Source organism: Symphalangus syndactylus, chromosome 22, assembly GCF_028878055.3.
Source record: "Symphalangus syndactylus isolate Jambi chromosome 22, NHGRI_mSymSyn1-v2.1_pri, whole genome shotgun sequence".
Taxonomy (NCBI): Eukaryota; Metazoa; Chordata; class Mammalia; order Primates; family Hylobatidae; genus Symphalangus; species Symphalangus syndactylus.
Genome location: NC_072444.2, coordinates 43,169,077 through 43,182,203, shown reverse-complemented (window position 1 = coordinate 43,182,203; position 13,127 = coordinate 43,169,077). Strand labels below are relative to the sequence as shown.

The 13,127-nt window shown below is 48.1% G+C and overlaps 2 long non-coding RNA genes across 4 annotated transcripts in view; one reads left to right on the top strand and one right to left on the bottom strand.

Moving 5' to 3' along the window:
* Positions 1-1,983: 1,983 nt before the first annotated feature.
* LOC134735595 (uncharacterized) lies at positions 1,984-9,446 on the bottom strand. Its single transcript, XR_010118828.1, has 2 exons — positions 8,635-9,446; positions 1,984-5,100 (listed from the first exon to the last, which is right to left on the bottom strand). It is a non-coding gene; the product is annotated as an uncharacterized lncRNA (long non-coding RNA).
* Positions 9,447-9,669: 223 nt separating this feature from the next.
* Positions 9,670-13,127, top strand: part of LOC129472454 (uncharacterized) — a 214,881-nt gene continuing 211,423 nt past the window's right edge. For 2 of the 3 annotated variants that reach the window (XR_010118826.1, XR_010118827.1), the window contains exons 1-2: positions 9,671-9,902; positions 10,878-11,001. This is a non-coding gene — a long non-coding RNA (uncharacterized lncRNA). Of the gene's footprint in view, positions 9,903-10,877; positions 11,002-13,127 lie in introns of all 3 variants that reach the window. The other variant, XR_010118825.1, reaches the window with a different exon arrangement.

Genomic DNA, 13,127 nt, shown 5'->3' with positions numbered 1-13,127 from the left:
GGACTGACCTCTATAATAGTGACTCTTTCTATTCATGAACATGGTATAGTTCTCCATTTAGTTCATTATTTTCTCTCACCATTTTTAGTAATTTTCTTTATATATGTCTTGAATATTATGTTTTAGGTTGATTCCTATGTACCTTATGTAAACCAAAAATAAAATTATAAGACCCCCAACCATCTAAGTGGACCCCTTGTCTTGGCCAACGGCACTCCAAAGTTAACCTGAAAAACTAGTTCAGGCCATGATGGGAAGGGGGAGTTGGAGATGCCTCATTATGCCCTCATCCATTTTGGAATTCAGGCCTGACTCACCAGCATTAACATTAAAACAAAGATCTTAAGACCGATAAAACAGACCTTTTTTTTTTTTTTGAGTTGGAGTCTTGTTCCTGTCACAGAGGCTGGAGTGCACTGGTGCCATCTCTGCTCACTGCAACCTCCACTTCCTGCGTTTAGGCAATTCTCCTTCCTCAGCCTCCTGAGTAGCTGGGATTACAGGTGTGCACCACCACACCTGGCTAAGTTTTGTATTTTTAGTAGAGACGAGGTTTCACCATGCTGGCCAGGCTGGTCTCAAACTCCTGACCTCAGGTGATCCACCCACCTTGGCCTCGCAGAGTGTTAGGATTATGGGCATGACCCACTGTGCCTGGCCAGGCTTTTAACATTTGGTAAGAAACAGCTACAGTCTATTCTTTCTGAAGCCTCCTACCTGGTGGCTTCATCTGCATGATAAAACTTTGATCTCCACAACCCCTTATCACAAGACAGACATTCCTTTCTATTGATTCCAGGGCTTTAGATAATAACCAATTGCCCATCAGAAAACCTTTGAATCTGCCTATGACCCGGAAGCCCTTGCTTTGAGTTGTTCCACATTTCTGGACCGAACAGTGTACATCTTCCATGTACTGATTGATGTCTTCTGTCTCTCTAAATTGTGTAAAACCAAGATGTAATCCAACCACTTTGGGCACATGTTCTCAGATCTCCTGAGGGCTGTGTCACAGGTCATTGGCCAATCATATTTGGCTCAGAATAAATCTCTTTGAATGTTTTACAGAGTTTGACTCTTCTTTGTCAACACTTACATGTTTTATCTCTAACAAATGGCATATATTTTTTAAAAATTACATTTTCTTACTGCTTAAATTTTCTCTTCTTTTTTCCCTCTGGTTTCCTCTCTTTCCTCAGTTTAGGAAATAATTTCTATTGCAGGGAGAGAAGAGAGAATTTGCTCTAGTCTTTCTCGTATCTTCCAAATCTCTTGTTCCTTCCCTGAGCTTAAACTTCCAAAATGTAAAAGCCAAGAATTTAACTCCTGGTACCTGTGACAGTGCTTTCCTCAGTTGTGGGGCTAACAGCCAGGCCAGAGGGTATGAGGAACCCTGGGGAGTAAAACCCCAGGTAGCCTCTGGATGGTGCCATAATCAGACAGCTCACATGCGCTGGAGGGTCTGTGCCTAGGTCTACCAAACCCCGAAGCCCTCACGCTTCTCTTACTTCTTGCTGCTCCTGAGGGCTCCATGGCTGCCGGCTTCCCTATCCAGGCCAACAACTGTCTGCCTGGACCTGAACTGGCAGAAGCTTGGACTGGTTGGCTCCAACTTTTTCCATCTCTTTTCTGCCTTCTCAAGCAACTTTTTCTGGAGTAAGAAGAGAAAAGATATAAACCCTAAACAAACCAAGTAAAACAAAAAAGTAATAAATTCTACACACTGCTAAGAGAGCTGACTGTGTCCTTGTCAGGGAAAGGACGCCCCGGGCAGTAAGGCTTGCAAGGCCCTGGGAGCCCAGAGAGTGGACAACTGGCTGTGTAGCTTCAGTCACGCACCTTTGTCCTCCAGAGAAAAAGGATTGACCACGTGTTCTCATGGTCCCTTTCATTCTGCATTCTTTGCATATGAAGTGCTCAAGGAGAACTAGATTTGATCCCTTTAAAAGTAAACCCAATTAAGAACTCAGGTTAGAGGCAGAATTTTCAGATAACAATATTAACAGCTGACATTTATTGAGTACTTATTATGGGCTTGACAGTTTTCTAAGTGCTTTACGTGGATGGAGACATTTAATGCTCACAACAGCCTTGTGAGGTCACGGAGTTTTGCTCTTGTCGCCCAGGCTGGAGTGCAGTGGCACGACCTTGGCTCACTGCAACCTCTGCCTCCTGGGTTTAAGTGATTCTCCTGCCTCAGCCTCTGGAATAGCTGGGATTACAGATGCCTGCCACCACGCCTGGCTAATTTTTTGTATTTTTAGTAGAGAAGGGTTTTCACCATATGGCCAGACTGGTCTCGAACTCCTGACCTCTGGTGATCCAACCTCCTCAGCCTCCCAAAGTGCTGGGATTACAGGCGTGAGCCACTGCACCTGGCCAAGGTCAATGTTATTATTACCACCTTGAAGTCACACAGGCAGTAGGTGGGAGAGCCAGATTTGAGAAATAATATGAATTTCATATGGCTTAGACACTAGTGGGGGAAATGAACATCAACAACCAGTGATCACAGTGATCTCTAGATGCCCTTGGGAAATGCTGGCCTGGACACACCTGAGTAAGGTCTTGGTGGTGCAGAGCCTGGAAAAATGAGCACCGAGGCATTAGCACCTAGCTCAGACTCATCTGCAAGAACTGCCACTTATCGGCTATGTGAGCTTAGGCATCTTACTTCCCCAGGGGCTGAAGACCCCTCCTGACAGAGGGGACAAACTTACCTTGCAAATATGCTGGCCTGGGCAATACCCTGGTGGACATACTCAATGCCTTTCCTTCCTCTGTCTTCTGTCTTCCCACATGTCCGCAGCCTAATGGTGGGGGTCTGCCCCCATCCACCATCCTGAGACTGAGGGCCACCCTATCCACCAGCCTGAAGGTGGAATGTGCCCTGTCCACCAGCCTGAGGGTAGGATATGACCCTGCCAGTAGAGGGCTTCACCAGGAGTCCCAGGCCCACCCACCCTGTACCTGAAGAGTGGAAAATCAGAAACCCTGTTTTTTCACGAACTGCACATGCCCTCCTCATCACCAGCACAGGCGATTTGCAGGGAGAGCAGACTTTTTTTTTTTTTTTTCTTTTTCCGAGACGGGGTCTTTCTCTGTCTCCGAGGCTAGAGTGCAGAGGCATAACCACAGCTCACTGCAGCCTTGACCTCTCAGGCTCAAGCAATCCTCTCACCTCAGCCTCCTAGGTAGCTGGGACTACAGGTGCATGCTACCATGCCTTGCTAATTTTTGAATTTTTTTTTTATAGAGACACGGTCTCACTATTTTGCCCAGGCTGGTCTCAAACTCCTGGGCTCAAGTGATCCTCCCACCTTAGCCTCCCAAAGTGCTCGGGTTACAGGTGCAAGCCACTGTGCCTGGCTATATTTTACTATTTTACCCAACTGAATCTCTTTTGGATTTTACTGCTCAGCCCCAAAGCACTGCTGGAAAGGGATCAGGAAGAGAGGGGGAAAAGTTAGATTTTGCATGTCCAAACAGGTTCTTGTTCTGTTTTCTTTAGAGACAAGGCCTCACTATATGAGAGCTGGTCTCAAACTCTTAGGCTTAAGTGATCCTTCTGCCTCAGCCTTCTGAGAAGCTGGGACTATAGAAACAAGCTCCCATGCCCAGCTCTCCAAACAGGTTGTTCTTAAAATTAAAAACAAACAAAAGAAACCTAAAAGCAAAAAGCCAAAAGGGAGCACTCCATGAGAATGGGAGGCTTGCAGGTATTGTAGGCAGAGGAAGCTGCTGTCCCTTGCAGGGCAAAGGCTGCATACAGGCAAAGGCCCACAGTGTCAGGGCTGGGTGCACCCCCTCCCCCAGTTTCTTTGGTCTTATCTCTGCTATCTAATGTAAGCATTTTAATGTGACCTACCCAGGTACTCCTAGCACCCATTTCTCATGTTGATGTTGTTTTCCAACACTCCGAGGCTTGGGCTCTGGAGCTCCCTGTGCTGTGAGCACGTTTCTGGGGACTCAGGTGCAGGGAGCCAGGCAGGGAGAGCCCTCAGGTTGGCTTTGGGCCTTCAGGGGCGCATGTATTGGCACTTCAGTGATATGTCTTGGTTCACCTGTCCAGGGTGCTATGAGGTGCATCTTCTGCAGGGGAGAGGCTGGCGACAGCGAGGCTTCCTTATGCCTGGAGTAAGAAGGAGAGCAGGATTTGGGCCCAGGTGCTCCTGGGTTTGGAACACATGTTGCTGTTACAAGTTCCCTTTTATAAGTGGAATCAGTTTCCTTCTCAGTCAGGTGAGCTCATGTTGCCACAGCTCCTTTACCGATAAAATGTTAAGTGGATGATGTGAAGTGTGTAAATATTGTTAGAGGAAGAACCAATCATGCTGGGCCTCCCCAGGGCTGGAACATCCTCTCTGATGCTTCATATCATCCTGGAAAGGAACGTCAGCTCTGGGCCGGGCATCAGGGCTCTGCTCTGCATGGCTGGGAGAGACGGCATCAGGTGGGGTGCAGCGAGGGAGCTGGGACCAAACTGCGGGTCTGAGGGACTGTGGGCTTCGGGAGGGCAGGAACAGAGGGAGGGAGGAACAGGCTAGTTCCAGGTGGCTGGAGGTTTGTCTCAGGAAAGTGGACCTCTCATGCCACTGGAGGGCCTGGACAGAGGGTTAGCTGGCTGGGCCATTTCTGTCATGACGGAGGCCCAGAGAAGGGGCCATCGGGCTTGGAGAGGGAAGGTGACGCTGCTCTTGGCAGTGTCAATCATTCAGGTCAAACCCAGCACTGGGGCTGCCCCTGCTGGGGAGCCCAGTTTTGGATAATGATAATTAACATTCGCTGAGTGCTGCCTGTAGGCTGAGAACCCTGCACATCTCAAATAGAGCATCTCCACAATTCTCACTGGGGTTCTGAAAAATAGGTGTTATTAACCACCATGCTTGATAGACACGGGACACAGAAAATTGAAATAACTTGCCCAAGGCCCGGTCACACAGTTAAAGGCGGGGAGCTGGGATTTGAACCTGGTAGTCCAACTTCAGTGCTTGTCCTGGGTGCTGCCACGTGCCTCTGTCTCCTTGGTGTCCAGATAGCACCCACAAGCCTGGGTTTTACAGTCATCACAGTCACTGGTGAGGGTCCTTGAATCTGCAACTATAGGAGGAACAGCAACGAGCTGGAGCAGAAATGGGTGAGAAGCATCAAGGGGGATCAGTGCAGGACGGCACAAAGCACCGCCATGGGTAAGTTCGGAGCCCAGAGCCCACTTACTCACGGTGGTTGGTGGCTTCTAACACGCCTCCCAATGATCCCACCTTCTCGGCCCTCATGTAATCTCCTCCCTTTGAGTGTGGGTTGGACCTAGAGACTCACATCCACTGAATAGAATATGGCAAAATGATGGGATGTCCCTCCCAAGATTAGGTAATAAGTAGACTGTGGCCGTCTTGGGCTCTCCTGTTCTCTCTCTCCCTTCCTGATCACTGTGCTAGGGCACCAAAGTGGCTCAAAGTGTAGAGGCCCACTGCCGTGGTATAAAGCTGAGGCCCTCAGTCCAGCAGTCCACGTCCATGGGAGTACCCCGTGGAAGTGGTCCCTACCCTCTGCCACAGCTGAGCCTTGACCGTGTCACCGTGACCATGAGGCACCTTGAACTTAAGCTGCCCAGCTAAGCCACGCCTGAACTTAAGCTGTGGTATTTTGGGATAATTATTTAGGCAGCAATAGGTAACTAATATCTTCCCTATGAAGAACCTGCCAATCTCCCTTAAATAGAGAGACCATATGATTAATCATCTTAACCAGGACAACTCTGCAAATGAAATCACACTGGGAAGACAGGTGTTAACTTGGACCATTCCTGGGAAATCAGAACATGGAAAAAGAGGAGTAGTTGTGGCCTGTTTGGAATTGTCCTTGCATTGGCTCCTTGGGTCCCTTCATGCCCCACACTCTACCTGGTGGAGATGCTGGATGCCAGCTTCCCGCTGCAGGACCACCTATGTCTTGGCATTCTTTACTTTGGCACCTGCCCCTGCGTGGCCTCTAGGGGCCCAGTCCTCATTGGAGCTCCATGCCCTCTGCACAGTGAACACTGTAGGATCTCTGTCCCCTCAGCATCATGACCTGGCCCTGCCATCTCTGCTTTCTGTGCCATGGGCATTGTTGGCAGGAAGACCTCCAACCTGCTTGGAGTCCAACCCAAGAGTAGGTCTCCCCCTCCAGCAAATGTGGATCTGGTGGTCCTTCTGGTAAAGGTTGAGCTTATGTGGGGCAAGGAACAGAGGCTCAGGGTGGCCCCTATTCCAGGAAGGGTTTTGCAGGAATGTTGTGGGCTGGGGCTGGAACATGTTCAGGATGAGCCCCTCCCTCCATCTCTCATGGTGCCCACTTCCTGTCCTCTTGCCTCTGAATGGCCCATGCTTTCTATGACCTCCTCCACCCTGAATCTCAGAAGGAATCATCCTGATTGCTTTTGCAAATTAACCCATGCTCTGAACAGATTTTTCTTAAAATTAAAACAAAACAAAACAAAACAAACCTAAAAGCAAAAAGCCAAAGGAGGCACCCCATGAGAATGGGAGACTTGCAGGAATTGTAGGTGGGAGGAAGCTGCTGTCCCTTGCAGGGCAGAGGCTGCATGCAGGCAAAGGCCCACAGTGTCAGGGCTGCGTGCACCCCCCACTTCCTTTGGTCTCATCTCAGCTGTCTAATGTAAGCCCTCTCCAAGCCTGATGGCCTTTCTCTGGCCCTTTGTTGTCACAGAAAAGGCCCACTCAGCTAAGCCTCTGTTCAGGCCCTCCAGTGGCATGAGAGGCCCACGCCCTCAGGAGCTCACCATCACGGGGCCGGGGGTGGGGGGCACTGACTTATTTATGGGCCACTTTTGGGGATAATGCCCACTCAGGTGCGCAAAGCTGCTTCTCCTCGGCAACAAATAGCCGTGTTGCCTCCTTGAGCAGGGACTGAGGGTGGGGCCCGATCAGCTGGAGAGGGACACTGGTTATGGTAACACCCTTGAGGTCCCACCAGAAGGGGCTCAACCATGTTGTGGTTGGTGAGACACTACCATTGTTGAAATAATTGAATCACATTGAAATAATAAATCGTATTCAATAAGAATATAGTAACAGGCTGAAAATGAATCCACTTTAGTTGGAGTTATCGCTTTAACTAATTTTTAAATAGTACCTCACCACTTAGGGACCATCAACCATAGGGACCACCCACTTATTGCAACCACATCGTGGGGGCCTCCTGTCTTGGAGCAGAGACAAAACCCTTATGGTCACTTCTGATGGGGTGTTCGGTGACAGCAGTTTCTCTGGCTCTCTCACAATTCTGAGCTTTTCAGTGGCAGGAAACAAAAATGACTTCTCAGAGGCTTCACAATGGTGGTCCTCTGATGTTGCCCCTTCCTTGACCACCTCGGGGAGGTGGGCAGGTGCAACCACACATGAACTGCTGCCTCATGCCCTTCTGGTGTGACACTGGTGGTGTGATATGGCTCATCCTGACACTGCAGGGGTCACGGTCAGCCAGAAAGTACTGGCAACTGTGTTCCTCCTTTGGGCTCCATCCATGGGGGCTGCTTGCAAAAGCCCCCCAGCAGCCAGTGCTCACAGCTCCCTCCTCTTGATACAAGGCCTCCTTCCTATGGGAGCGCTCACATGCTAGCAAGCTCAATGCTAATTAAGCATTAATAGGGTGGGACCAATTGATTTCCCTGTCAGCTGCTCCAGCTCTCATTCGAAAGAAAGGCAATAGAACATGGAGTTTTGATAGATCTTTGCAAGACAGGCATACGAGCAAATGGAATTTTACTTTCTCAGTTACTAGAGCTTTTTAAATTGATTACTGAGCAGGGCCCAATTCAGTTTCTTTTAATTTAAGTGTCTGTCCCAAGAGGTGAAAACTTTTCAAGGAATTTAACAGGGGCACACTTGGAACTTCTCTTGGTACACAAACTATAACAAATGGTCTTCTCTCTGTCAAGTAATTTCAAATAACTATCATAAAACCACGTTGAAAAAAATTTCAAAACGCCTCAGGTAGAGAACTTCAATTCTTTCTGGAATATGATTAATAAGAGACTGAAAGATGAACCCATGTTTATTGGAGTTGTTGCTTAAATTAATTTTTAAATAGTGCCTCACCACCTAGGGGAAACTAAAACACCTTCTCAATGAAGAGATGCAAGGTAATTTGGAGTCATTAAACAGGCCATTAGGAAATGTCTCTTGCCTATCAGTTAACCACACACACACACACACACACACACACACACACACACACACACGATTTCCAATCTAGGATGGTTTGACGTATGATGTTTTGACTTCTTACTGGTGTGACAGTGATGCACATTCAATATAAACTCTGCTTCGAGTACCCATACAACCATTCTCTTTTTCACTCTGAGTACAGTATTCAATAAATGACATGAGATATTCAACACTTAACTATAAAGTAGGATTTTGCCCAACTGTAAGTGTTCTGAGCACGTTAAAAGCAGGCTACACTAAGCTATGATGTTCGGTAGGTTAAGTGTATTGAATGCATCTTTGACGACCATGGTATTTTCAACTTAGGATGGGTTTACTGGGATGTAACCCCCATGGTAAGTCAAGGAGTATCTGTATATACACCCACAAAACTACGGAGAAGCAAGGTATTTCCCAAGCCTACCTTAAGGATAAGCAACGCTATCCCGTTTCCGGGAGCCCAGGGGTCCTGCGCTGAGCAACAGCCTCCCTTGGGCGTTCCAGCTCTTCTGGGCAGCGCCGGGCGCTCTCACGCAAATGCTGCCTCCTTCAGCGCGGGTCTTATAAAGTTGTGCTGTTCTGGATGTTGTTATTTCCAGCTTGTGTTGCACATTTCAGTATTTCCCAAACAGAACATACTGTCCATCACTTAATGTTTTCTACCCGATTCTAATCATTGTCCATATCCATTCAACAACTTTGAGCGTTCAGGGAAGGCACTAGTGCCCGGCTCTGGGCTGGACGACGGAGCTATCTGAGAACTGGAGGCCGGGGCTACCTCGGGAGCCTCGCGGTGGGAACGGGTCCCAAGGCCTGCGGCGACAGTACCGGGAGGTAGCCCAGGCCATACACACTAGAGCCTGGGGGAGCTGCTGGCCAGGAGGCCAGGGCAGCAGGTGCGCGCAGGGCCCTAGCAGAGCTCCTCCAAGAGGGGGTCTTCAGAAATAACCCCTGCGAAGAAGGAGTGGGAGGTGCTCTGGCTGCAGACCCCTCCCCCCGCCACCCTCGGGGAATAACCCAATACGTCTATTGAAAAAGAAGCCGGCCTACGTTGCTTAATCCAGAATTTATCAAGCATACATGGTCACAGAACACCCCCTCCTGCTGGTCTGGTATGACATCATTACTTTTTTGAGAACTGTTGTGTTCATCATGCAGAATACCTTCAGCCAGCCTAACCGCCAGCTTCCTCCGGGATGGGTTTTCCTCACCCTGCAGCCCAGGATGTGGGAAAGACCCTGCGCCCGCTGTGCCCGCCCTCCCCCGCACGCGCGCCCACCCCACCTGGCCCTGTTCCCGCCCCCTCTCCTCCCTGCTTCGCCCTGTCCCCGCCCCCTCCGCACGCGGTTCTGTCCGCCCCTGCTCCTTCCGCTCCCGGCCCCGCCCCGCTCCCCGCGAGAATGGGGGCCTCTGCTCACACCAGATTGGTCGGACGGCATCACGTGACCGCATCTCTTGGATTCGCTTGCTATTCCGGAAAAGGTGGAGAGGATTTGGGGTGGACAATCGCGGAGCCTCCCACTGGCTTTAGGGAGAGAGAGGGCTGGGGTACAGGAGAGCCCTGGGGAGCAGGCAGAGGTGGGTTGGCGAGGGCCTTGTGTGACTTGGGCTGAGAAACTTCACTTATTCCCTGGCGCTGGCAGTTGTCAAACTGGGTCTTGTAGATGCTAAGTCTCCATAGAGGTATCTTAGGTATGTTGCAAATGCTTGATTTGAATTACTTTTTTTTAACAAACGTATTTTAAATGATTTTTAAAGCTTAAATGATTTTAAAAGACTGCTAAATGTGCTGTGTCTCATTTATGGTTGTTTATTCACGTGCAAGAGGAGCTGGCTCTGTTATCAACAAAAGGGCTGCTGGTTCCCCCTGGCGGTGATTTTGAAACTTTTTAAGCAGCAAAACCCCCTTCCAAACCGAGAATTCTGCGGTGCTTCAATCATTAAGACTGATAGAAGCTATATTTATTGGGATAGAGTGATTTTATAATCTTTATTATACAACTGATAACTTAGGGAAAGAAAGATTGAGCTGCAAAGAGGGAAGGCAGAGGAGAAGGGAGACATCACCAGGCTGTAGGTGGGAGAGGGAGTGGAATGGTGGCTCAGACAGGTGCAGGCCGAGTGAAGGACTCACAGGAAGAGAGTCTTGCCTTTCCAGCTCCCAGCTCTTTTTTGCTGATGGATTGGATATGGGGCCACAGGGTAGCAGGAGAGAAAACCAGGATGACTCCTGAGATTTTGGCTTGAGCAACTGGGCAGATTCTGGTGCCAGTTGTTGAGGTGGAGTGTGGGAAACTGAACATGCCTTCGTGTGTGTGGGTACACTTTTGGGCGGTTACAGGAGGTAGTGGTAACGAATGATAACAACAGAACATCAGGGTAAGCCTGATAAAGAATTATAAAAATCAGGCCATCAGGGTAAACTCAACGGAACTACTGATGCAAATTGAATAGCCTCTGGCTGTTTACTAAAAATGGAATGAGGGATAGTAACTGTAGCTTTAATTCCATAACAACACAGCTAAAAATCTACCATAGCTGTGTAGTCACTTGCTGGCTACCTGAATGCATTCAGGTTTTTTCTAAATAATAGAATTATCTAATCATTCTCTATTTTTGAATTGGCATGTTCCTTTGGGTGTTAAGTTTCTTTTCTGCCCCCAAAAGTTTGGTGACAAGGATGGGACACCTTGAGTGAGCCTTTCCACTGGGCAAATTGGAGGATGTGTAGCCATCTTCGGTCAGACAAGAGGTCCTGCTTGCTGAAGTCTTTCTTCAACACATTGACTCAGTAAGTCCATCATTTGATTGATCCTACTGTCGTAGCTTACACCAGAGAAAAATCATGGTCATGTGTAAAGCTATATCCTCTCCCTAGCTCAAGTACAGGGAATAGAACCTATAACTGGAGAACTAGAAAGAGAATCATAAAGAAAGGACATTTGCCTTGTAGTACTCTCCTTATATTAACTATGAAAAAGGAAGGAAAAGTGACAAAGAAGGTTAGCTTGCTTACATATTTTTACAAGATCTGATAGAAATATATTTTTGGTATGTCTGACAGTTGTAATACTCAACCTCTTTACCTCCTATTGTGTGACCTAACTAATTTTAGTAATAAACTTATGTTGAGCTTTCTTTTCTGTACCTTTAGCAGAGGAACCAAGGTATCTCTTTGTGTTTAGGTATGAAGGCTTTCCATATTGGTGGCAATGCATCGCCAGGGATTCAGAGATTTGCCTACTATAATCTCTAGGCCTTTACAAAAGAAGTTAAAGAAACTTTCCCCACCTCAGGAGTCCATATATTGATATATATGGATGATTTATTGATAGGTAACACCTCATGTGCTTGTAAACAAGGTATATTAGGCCAGACATGGTGGCTTACGCCTGCAAAACCAGCACTTTGGGAGGCTGAGGTGGGCAGATTGCTTGAGCTTAGAGTTCGAGACCAGCTTGGGCAACATGGTGAAACCCTATCTCTACAAAAACATAAAAATGAGCCAGGCCTGGTGGTGGGTGCCTGTAGTCCCAGCTACTTGAGAGGCTGAGGTGGGAAAATCACTTGAGCCTGGGAGGTGGAGGTTACAGTGAGCCGAGCTCGCACCACTGCACTCTAGTCTGGGTGACAGAGTGAGACCCTGTCCCCAAAACAAAAACAAGATACATTAGCTTTACCAAAATTCTAGCCTCTCAAGGGCATAAAGTTCCTTTAGATAATTTCTAACATCGTTAGACCGAGGTCAAGTATTTGGAATATTTGTTGTTGGCTGATGGACGGGAAATAGTTCCGTCCCCAAAGCCACCTCTTTTACAAATGAAGCAATAGCTCCATGTAGCAATAGCTCTGTCACTGCGAAGAAATAGCTCCACCTTGTTGAGGTTGGTGTGCATTGCAGGCAACGGGTCCCTGTCTCTTCTGAGAGGCAAGCCGCTCATGGTGGTGCTACGTGAAGCATCACTAGGTACATTTTTGCAATAGCTAGGAGAAGCTAAAGAAGCCTTCGGATCCTTAAGTAGCCATTGTTTTCCTGCCTGTACTTGGAGTCAGTTCCTAGCTGGTCATCTCTTCTCCCTTTTCTGTAAGGAGAATAAGGGTGCTGTTAGTGATGGGTGTGCTTCCTCAAACACTAGCCTTTGGTTGGCTTTTGTGTACCACTGGATTCTGTTGCTCCAGGGATGCCAGGCTGTTTAGAAGTCACTCCAACATTGGGTCTCTGCTTGGCAAGGTGCAGGCCTTGGCTCGGGGATGTAATTGTTTGGGCCTTGTGCCATTGCTGCTGCTTTGTCTTTTTTTGTTGTTTTTTTTTTTTTTTTTTTTTTTTTTTTTTTTTTTTTTTGAGACAGAGTCTAACTGTTGCCCAGACTGCAGTACAGTGGCGCTCACTGCAACCTCCACCTCCCAGGTTCAAGTGATTCTTCTGTCTCAGCCTCCCAAGTAGCTAGGATTACAGGTGTGCACCATCACGCCCAGCTAATTTTTGTATTTTTAGTAGATACAGGGTTTCACCATGTTGGCCAGGCTGGTCTTGAACTCCTGACCTCAAGTGATCCACCCACCTCGGCCTCCCAAAGTGCTGGGATTACAGGTGTGAGCCACCACACCTGGCTTGTTGCTGCTGCTTTTTAAGTTCCTATGACACAGCACTTGTCAGTGCTCTGTAAGCGTTACTGGCTGACCCTAGTGGGATTCTAGGAAGGTGTGAACTTTGAGCCCAGTGACTCTGTTGCCAGATCCTGACTGGACAGCAGCACAACCACCTCGCGCCCTCAATGAAGATGCGCGGCCTCCATCTGATTCATCATATAGTCTTGTTCCCAAGTTAACTTAATAGCATTCATTGATGGGTCTTACGTGAGAGACACAGGAGGAGACAGAAAAGCACCCAATGTAGAAGTCAGTTCTCATGGGATT